We start from the raw sequence: 10,745 nt of genomic DNA on the forward strand, positions 1-10,745 counted from the left end.
ATTGGAAAGGATTTCCCTGAAAAGTAATTAATCAGGGCCTGTGTCATCTTTTCATTTACATTTTTTTTTGACTACATATAATTTTTCTTAACTGATCCATTTAACAAAACAAGGCTGACGAAATGGAAAGAAAGAATTGGTTAAGGTCATGAGGTGGTAAGACTAAAACACTGAATTTAATTATGAGTGATACAAACGTATACAAATGGCATGTATGTTACGTCCCCGTCTGTAGAAATTGCCTAGTTCACATACTGAGCAGTCATTTTACCTAGTTCTTGAAACGGGCAATGTGACTGCTTACGTTATAGTTTGGGTAATTTAGCTGTCCAATACATGATCTGAGTAGGCTAAATTTCTCCTAGTTCATGAGCTACGCAAATCGCATGAATAAAAAGAAACACATTCATCAGTCACTTTATAGTATATTTTGAAGAAAACACTTAAATCCAATAAATACAAAAGTATTAGAAAAGCAGAAATTGATCTAAAACATAAAAGATTTCAATATGAAGGACACATGAAGAAGTCTTGATCAATGTTTCCATATGATTTATGGGTATGATATAAAATGCTGCAATGAAGAATGCCTTTCCAACACGAACGCTAATTTGTTAAGGTAGCCACTTTTGCAGTGGCACTTTCTAAGTCCAAAGAACTCTCTACGCGAATAATTTCTCGAGTCCATAGTTGTTCTTAAGGAATCTCAAATCATTTAAAACCACAGAAACGCAAAAGCTTCACTTCATTTCCAACAAGTCTGAATTAATTTCTTTCAACTTTTTGTCTCTATCCTGCGCAATTCCATAGAAATTAGACAGACGTCTTCTGTTACGGTCAAAGTGAGACTTTGGTCCAACGACGTTCTCGACCACGTCAGTAGAAGGCAGTGATATCATGGTTGTGGCAAACATCATCCCAGCCTGTTGTACGATCCCCTCTCCTGTCTTGCACGTCTGGCAAGAGGAAGATTCTCCTCTCCACTCCCTGAGATCTGCTCTACAGGAGCTGACTCTGTTTACACTGAATCAGGAGCATCTTCTGCAACTGGAGTTGTGGATCTACTCAATGTTGCTGTTAAAGATGGCTCATCTGGTATTGCTCTTGCCTGTTTGAGATACATTGTATACAGAGTGTAATTTGTATTCATAATCTTGATTAATATGTCGATCCTACAAAACACTGTAGAAGCTAAAAATGTATTAACAGATTTTATAAATGTTACCTACAACGTGTCTTCCAACTGACAAAAAATTGAGAAGGGAATTAAATGTGAACATATGTTATAAAGAAACTATAGTTCACAGGATACTTAACTAGCAGGAGTTTCTTTAGCCTTGTATCTATGCAGGTTAAAAGTCATATGCAGGTAATAGTCTCACCCACCATATTTGGAATATATGCTCGAAATATGGATGTATTGATTATGAGATTACCTTAATGATATCCTTGTTAATTTGATCAAATGGTCTCCCAGCATCCATGACTGATTGTTGATGTATTTTCTTGTTAAGATTTATAAATTTTCTCTCAAAATATGTACTGACACTATAATGAAAACATACAAAGTTCTCCCTTTAGTATAATTTAGGAGAAAATAGTGTTATATCTTTGATAACTAAATTAATCCTATCCTTACATAGCTGTAGATATTGTTTTAACAGACCATCTAATACAAGGATTACTATCCAGATAAGGTGGTAGAATACCTATTGCTTCTCTGTCCTCAGTGTTTTATTCATTTCGTTATGCATCATGTTAAGCATCGTACACAGGATCCACTTAGTAAAGGTCTGCATTGTAGGGTTGAAGAGCTTCGTGGCAAGGTCTCGCCCAACAGATATGTGTCTTTCACGCCAAACGCGTCTGCTACGATGGCTCAAGCAGACAGGCGTGTAACGTAACTTTTGATTAACAATTTGGAAGTAAATGGCCTGGAAGGATTTACTTCGCCCCCCTCCACCAACCTATGATTCACTTCCGCTTCCACGGTTTCACCCACTCCCAGATATCTAAAACACTTCACTTCCTCGAATTATTCTCCATACAAACTTACATATCATTGGACTTTTGCCTCAACACTACTGTAACTAATAACCTTGCTCATATTCATATTCACTCTCAGCTTTCTTCTTTCACACACTTACCAAACTTAGTCACCAGGTTCTGCAGTTTCCCACCCGAATCAGAAACCAGCGCTGTCATCAGCGAACAACAACTGACTCACTTCCCAAGCTCTCTCATCCACAAGAGATTGCATACTTGCCCCTCTTTCCAAAACTCTTGCATTTACCTCCCTATCAACCCCATCCATAAACAAATTAAATAGCCATTGAGACATCACGCACCCATGCCGCAAACCAACATTCACTGAGAACCAATCACTTTCATCTCTTCCTGTACGTACACATGCCTTACATCCTTGAGAAAAACTTTTCACTGCTTCTAACAACCTGCCTCCCACACCATATATTCTTGATAGCTTCCACAGAGCATCTCTATCATCTCTATCATATGCTTCTCCAGATCCATAAATGCTACATACAAATCCATTTGTTTTTCTAAGTATTTCTCACATACATTCTTCAAAGCAAACACTTGATCAACACATCCTGTATCACTACTAAAACCATATTGCTCATCTCCAATCTGATGCTCTGTACATGCCTTCACCCTCTCAATAAATACCTTCCCATACAATTTCCCCGAAATACTCGATAAACTTTTATCTCTGTAATTTGAGTACTCACTTTTATCCCTTTTCCTTTGTACAATGGCAATATGCAAGCGTTTCGGCAATTGCAGGCACTTCACCATGAGTCATGCATACATTAAATAACCTTACTAACCAGTGAACAATGGTCATCCCCTTTTTTAATAGATTCCACTGCAATACCATCGAAACCCGCTACCTTGCCGGCTTTCATCTTCCGCAGAGCTTTTACTACCTCTTCTCTGTTCACCAAATCATTCTCCCTAACCTTCTCACTTTGCACACCATCTCGACCAAAACACCCACTATCTGCCCCTCGATCACCAAACACATTCGAAAAACCTTCAAAATTCTCACTCCATCTCCCCAGATATCTGAAATACTTCAGTTCCTCCAATTTTTCTCGATTCAAAGTCATATCCCAGTTAACTTTTCTCTCAACCCTACTGAACTTAATAACCTTGCAATTATAAATATTTACTCTAAACTTTTTCCTTTTACTCACTTTTCCAAACTTGGTCACCAACTTCTGCAGTTTCTCACACAAATCAGCCACTAGAGCTGTTCCATCGGCGAACAACAATTGATTCATTTCCCAGGCGTATCATCCACAGCAGACTGCATACTCGTCGCTCTCTCCAACTCTCGCATTTACCTCCCTAAACACCCCATCCATAAACAAATTAAACAACCGTGAGGACATTACACACACCTGCCGCAAACCGACATTCACTGGGAACCAATCACTCTCCTCTCTTCCTAATCATACATAAGCCTTACTTCCTTGGTAAAAAACTTTTCACTGCTTCTAGCAACTTATGTACCACACTATACACTTTGAAAACCTTCCACAAAGCATCTTTATCAACCCTATCATATGCTTTCTCCAGATCCATGAATGCTACAAACAAATCCATAAATGCTACAAACAAATCCATTTATTTTTCTAAGTATTTCTTACATACATTTTCCAAAGCAAACACCTGATCCACACATCCTCTACCACCTCTGAAACCACACTGCTCTTCTCCAATCTGATGCTCTGTACATGCCTTCACCCTCTCAATCAATACTCTCCCATATAATTCCCAGGAATACTCAACTAACTTTGCTTCGGTACAATGGCACTATGCACTCATTCCGGCAATCCTGAGGCACTTCACAATTGTCCTTACATAGAATGAACATCCTTACAATCTACATGTAGTTTTTAGGTCACTTATTGACTCCCCACCATCAAAAGATTATGCACAGTAGTTAGCTTTTCTTGCATCCCCCATCACGAATTGGGAATCTATGAAGATACTGTAGTGGAAGAATGAATCCCGAGCGTCTGTGATGCAGTACTTAGTATAGTGGCAATCAATACTGGCAACCAGACAGGTTTCATTGGTTAACCATATAGATACTAGCGATTACTTAAGAGGCAGAGCTTTCCAGTAGATACAAATATCTAGGAGCTGAGATGATAATGAAATTGTATATATTCTCTATATGACAAGGTGTTTTGATACATTATTGAATATTGTATAGCCTTGCATACCTACGCTTAGTTTGTGTTATATACGTGAAGCTTGGGCACTTGACAGTAATCTGAAGCTTTCTAGCAATAAAAGAACATAAATGAGAATCTATCTTGAGTATATCTTTATCAACAGCAAAGACAAAAATTTACTTAAAAGGACGCAGGCTCCATCCCTACACTAATATGGTTAGCGTAAAATTTGTTTTAAAAGAAAATGTAAGATAAAAATATTTTGATAAACTAAAATTCCAACTTTCATGCCTCATTATCCCCGAGACAGGCTTCATATTACTCATCGTGACTTCTCCTGCCACCTCTATTTCTGATTCACTCATATCCTCCACTTCCACTCGCCTGTCGAGAAGACGTTCTCCAAAAACACTGTCTCATTTTAGTTTCTCAGCGACTACCCTACAAGGAGCCATCACCTACATATGTAAGGGTTGTGAAATGGTGATTTTTTTTTTATCTTGGTTTACATTTTTGATTATCTTATCTAAGCATGTTATGAACAGTGGAATCATAAAATACTGTTTTACTCCACTGGGTACATCAAATAATTTTCAGTTTTCAAATGGCGTATTTATTTGAAGGATGTAAGGACTATAAGCATTTTTCATTCTATTCAGTAATCAATCATTCACTCCATATTATGACACCAATTTTCATTATTTGGATTTCAATGTAAATTCAAAAGCTCTCTGCAGGTGAGCAAACAGTATACATAAATAAACTTTCATTTGTTTTTTCTCACAATATTTGGAGATATCCTGTCTTCCTTGGTACATGTTGGATTAATGATCTATTGTCACCATCGGATGATATTTCTGGTATGAATTAACTTTGGTAGAAATCATTTTGTCTCAAGTGAAGATACCGTAATAGATGACGGGTCTCTGTTGGAATACGATCAAAAACTAAAAAGGCTCGGGTCTGGGTTTGGAAGAGTGTCTAGGAGGAAGTTACGTCAAAGTGAATAAACGAAAAGTAATGATGCCTGGCAAGAGAGAGAGAGAGAGAGAGAGAGAGAGAGAGAGAGAGAGAGAGAGAGAGAGAGAGAGAGAGAGAGAGAGAGAGAGAGAGAGGTTTGTATATGAATAGGAGTGGAGTGCATATAGAGGATCTGTGGTATTTTAGATACCTTGGAGTGGATGTAGCAGTTAGTAGAACTGTGGGAGCTGACATAGATATATGGTGGGTTAGAAGGTTTAGAAAATAAATACAGGTTGCTGTCTGTAAAAGCAAAGATAGATGTGTGTTATGGCATACGCAATAGCCCAAAAACATATTGAACTTATTGTAACATTATAACAACAGCTAAAGATTTAGTGTTCATTGTGGTTGCAGGGCTGTGCTGTGGTAGCAGGTTAAATAGTCATAGATGAATAAAGAGAGATTCTTTGTGGCGCTGAGGAGAGGAGACTAATGAGGTGAGCTGCTGTAGACGGCGGAACTCCTCGAGGAACGCAAGGGAGGCAAGACCACAACCCAGTAGCAACAGGTAGAAGGCACCTTGTAGGTGAATGAGTCCCAAGCTCACCTTCCGGTCAGCAACCTAGAGTGAAAAGAAGTTTGATGACTTTGAAACATAAATCCACTGGAATAATATTGATGATTTTCACAATCAGATTAGAAAGAAAAATAAATCTCAGAAGTAAGGCATCAAGATGACTTCCCTCATTGTCTATCGTTGATGAGGATCGATACGAACAGAACCTCATTTTCGTGTATTTGAGGGAGATTCTTTTCTATGAATTTTGTAAATGTATATCTTCGTATATGCTATGGTTACGAAGTTACTGAAGAAAATTCTTGTACATAATTATGTTTATATTTGCGTATATTACCAACTTCTCAGTAATTACTCCCTCCATATGTAGTACCTCAAAGAAATCGTCGTCGATTCTTCCATTTTTTGCATCTGCTCTCGTTTTCCTCATATGACTAGAAATAATGTCCTCTGTCCAGTACTCTATCAATCCACCTTCTATCAGATGTTGCATCATCGTACTAAAGCGTTGACGGAAAGGGGCACCTCTCCTAGAACACGAGAAACTGGTTGCTGACTTAAAAGAGAAAAAGATTGTTTATTTCTGAAACATTCATAGGCATTTTCTTTACAAATCTAGAAAGAGGGTCACTAATTTTACTAGCAATCAGCCAGTCATCTGCTCAACCCCAGCCGTACATTCACTGAAAATCCTGATGAGTCACTGACCTCTTTTCCTGAACAAGTCAACTTCAGTCTCATCCACTCCACAAGGCTTGCCAAAAGGGCATTATTATATTACGTGTTAATAGATAGGCGTGTAAAAGAGAGATTTTTGGGATGTTAATGTGCTGAGTCGGGGGCCAATTGAGGATATTCCTTCCAAGGCTCAGTGCTTTGCTATTATCGATAATTCGCTAAGGCACAGCCCTGCAACCACAATGAACACTAAATCTTTAGCTGTTGTTATAACGTTACAATAAGTTCAATATGGTTTTGGGCTATTGCGTATTTGGTCTCCCACTTCTCCTCGTTCCCTCCACCTCCGACACATATATCCTCTTGGTCAATCTTTCCTCACTCATTCTCTCCATGTGACCAAACCATTTCAAAACACCCTCTTTTGCTCTCTCAACCACACTCTTTTTATTACCACACATCTCTCTTACCCTATTATTACTTACTCGATCAAACCACCTCACATCACACATTGTCCTCAAACATCTCATTTCCAGCACATCCACCCCCCTGCGCACAACTCTATCCATAGCCCACGCCTCGCAACCATACAACATTGTGGAACCACTATTCCTTCAAACATACCCATTTTTGCTTTCCGAGATAATGTTCTCAACTTCCACACATTCTTCAAGGCTCCCAGAATTTTCGCCCCCTCCCCCACCCTATGATTCACTTCCGCTTCCATGGTTCCATCCGCTGCCAAATCCACTCCCAGATATCTAAAACACTTTACTTCCTCCAGTTTTTCTCCATTCAAGCTTACCTCCTAATTCACTTGACCCTCAACCCTACTGCATCTAATAACCTTACTCTTATTCACATTTACTCTCAACTTTCTTCTTTCACACTCTTTACCAAACTCAGTCACTAGCTTCTGTAGTTTCTCACATGAATCAGCCACCAGCGCTGTATCATCAGCGAACAACAACTGACTCACTTCCCAAGCTCTCTCATCCAAAATATATATGAATGGAGAAAAACTGGAGGAAGTGAAGTGTTTTAGATATCTGGGAGTGGATCTGTCAGCGGATGGAACCATGGAAGCGGAAGTGGATCATAGGGTGGGGGAGGGGGCGAAAATTTTGGGAGCCTTGAAAAATGTGTGGAAGTCGAGAACATTATCTCGGAAAGCAAAAATGGGTATGTTTGAAGGAATAGTGGTTCCAACAATGTTGTATGGTTGCGAGGCGTGGGCTATGGATAGAGTTGTGCGCAGGAGGATGGATGTGCTGGAAATGAGATGAGGACAATGTGTGGTGTGAGGTGGTTTGATCGAGTAAGTAACGTAAGGGTAAGAGAGATGTGTGGAAATAAAAAGAGCGTGGTTGAGAGAGCAGAAGAGGGTGTTTTGAAATGGTTTGGGCACATGGAGAGAATGAGTGAGGAAAGATTGACCAAGAGGATATATGTGTCGGAGGTGGAGGGAACGAGGAGAAGAGGGAGACCAAATTGGAGGTGGAAAGATGGAGTGAAAAAGATTTTGTGTGATCGGGGCCTGAACATGCAGGAGGGTGAAAGGAGGGCAAGGAATAGAGTGAATTGGAGCGATGTGGTATACAGGGGTTGACGTGCTGTCAGTGGAGTGAATCAAGGCATGTGAAGCGTCTGGGGTAAACCATGGAAAGCTGTGTAGGTATGTATATTTGCGTGTGTGGACGTGTGTATGTACATGTGTATGGGGGTTGGGCCATTTCTTTCGTCTGTTTCCTTGCGCTACCTCGCAAACGCGGGAGACAGCGACAAAGTATAAAAAAAAAAAAAAAAAGAAATATATATATATTATGGTTGTTAAGTGTTCTGGCGTTTTTTTCAGATTGTTAACAGGAAGGCTGACGTCTGAATATTCATAATGATGAATATTCATGGTATTGAGCATCAGAATATCGTGAAATTCCTTTCGAGGAAAAATGTTTCAGTAGAACGAATATTCATCGTCCTCTGATGGTAGTTTACGGTGGTAACGTCTCTTCATGCACCACTGCAACATCTTCATGTGCCACTACAACATCTTCATGTGCCACCATAACAGGATTGACCAATGAATTCAATGCAGACTTGAGAGACTTGAAGATGATCGTCAGCATTCATTACGGTGGATCAGATCTTCAGTAACGAAATGTTTATCAGTGAAGTTTGAATTTCACATGAAAGTGCTGTGACCACCATTCATAAATATTCGAGTACGTTCATCATCCATTATGACAAATGAAGAGAGAAATAGACGAAAGGTGAAGAAAGGTATTACAAGCAGCTTATATAAGCATAAGAAATTCTGCAAATACCAATAGTGGATTCATGAGTTGGTCTAAGGTAGTGGGAGGAGTAGGTAGACTTTATTGAACGAGATGGGAAGTGGAAGAATCTGCGACCATAACATGAGAGTCAGGAAACAACACCTAGCAAGGTAGTGTCCCCTAGAGGTTACATATGCCTGTGTTTTCCCATCATGTTGATCCCTCTGAAGATGGTTGTATTGAACTGCTAAAGACATTAATCTCCGCTTGGGCCCATTGCTTACATAACAATCCCTTCGATCCTCTTTTAGGTATGCTCAACAAGGTGGGTCCTGAGTAACTTCCGCGCTCAGTACCAGATATTTATCCTTAGATCGCGATCTGCTTGAACTATATGAATGCTGATAAAGCCAACTTTCTTTTCCCGTTTGGTTACACGATATGAGACGGATCTGCCGCTGAAATTCCAAGTCCTCGTTGCAATCTTTAAAATGAAAATCACGACTTCTAAACCCCGAAGAAGAATCGAACACAACCCTCAGCTTACAAGATTGTGGCCTCAATTTTCTGGGATATTAAATGGATTTTGCTAAGTGACGATATATTGCGTTAAACGGCGATCGCCGCATGGTAGCCCATTTAGAAAGAGTTGCGTTATGTCATCAAGGAAAAACAACATGCCAGAACGCCAGACTGCAAGGCTCTGACAGCACTTGCTGTCTTTACGGATTCAAGCAACTTGTCCTCCTCCTTACAGCCCATACCTGGTGTCAGGTGACAGTTATCTGTCAAAAGCTCAAGTCTTCCTTGAGTGGCCGCCACTTTCAGAATAAGATATGCTACGGAGGCTAGGGGAAACTTGTGTAAGAATTCTATCACGAGCTTGAAGGGCAAATGAAGCGAGTGCATCGAGGTAAATGAAGATTATATATAGAAATATGGAATGAATTCTGTGTCTTTTGGTTTTATGCTCTGTTTGCATATTTCTTTGATCGTGCCTCAGAAAACTGGGGCTTTGTGTATCCCCTACCTTGTATTCAGTGGCCAAGCAGAGATCACTGAGATAAGATCCACCTTGCTTTCACTAAGACATTGAGTGTAAGATTAAGATATAATATTCCCAAATAATGTTGTGCAAGGTGAAACTGCAACCTCAAGTTTTGCTTCAGATAAGAATCTTGTCTGCCAATCAGGAACTTCGACAGACTCCACCGGAACCGATAATCCTTCACAATAATCTTTTTTGGACCTATTTGGAGCGCCTCTCTCTCTCTCTCTCTCTCTCTCTCTCTCTCTCTCTCTCTCTCTCTCTCTCTACCTTGTTCGTGAAAGATGCTAAATATCTTTTTTTTCAAAGTGCACAAAATTACCAGAGGAAGAATATACTAACAAAACCATTGACTAGATCTCCTATACTGAGAGTTAAGCATTGGTAACTTTTGGGAAAAACATCAATTTACTGAACTGATCATTTCTAAGAATAAGGTCGGCTTGGGTTTGGCGCTGTAAGTCCCTAGGGAAGGTGTATAGCCATCCACCGAGGTCACCAAGCAGATCCTGTGCCCTGTGATTTCTTTTGGTTGCTAGGTATGACCAGCCTACAGTGTGTAAAGAATTGAACTTGCGGTGGGAAAGCAGTGCATCGATCGACCACAATAGCACCCAAGTGTATTTCTCTTGTCTCGAACGACAATATTTGCTCTGAAAGATTAGGTACTTAATAATATAACAATAAGAATACAACAAAGGATTTTATTCCCACTATGACTGTCTGTTATTCGGCTAGACCTAAAATTCAGAGTTCATTAGCATTATTATCCTGGCGAAGTCATCAGTTCCTAACAACTGGTCTGAAGTCATCTAAGAGAGAAAACTAACAACAAATCGTATTGTTTGAATGGTCATGATTTCTCCCAGCATAAGATGATTAAGAAGTTCCTCTCAGATCTTCCTTACTGCACTGAACACCAGCCACAGACTCACCTAAACGCCCATCCTAACCCAAGAGAGTAAGGGTACACTGTCCTACTGACGTGGATGGGC

This window comes from Panulirus ornatus, chromosome 30 (genome assembly GCF_036320965.1).
Source record: "Panulirus ornatus isolate Po-2019 chromosome 30, ASM3632096v1, whole genome shotgun sequence".
NCBI classification, from domain to species: domain Eukaryota; kingdom Metazoa; phylum Arthropoda; class Malacostraca; order Decapoda; family Palinuridae; genus Panulirus; species Panulirus ornatus.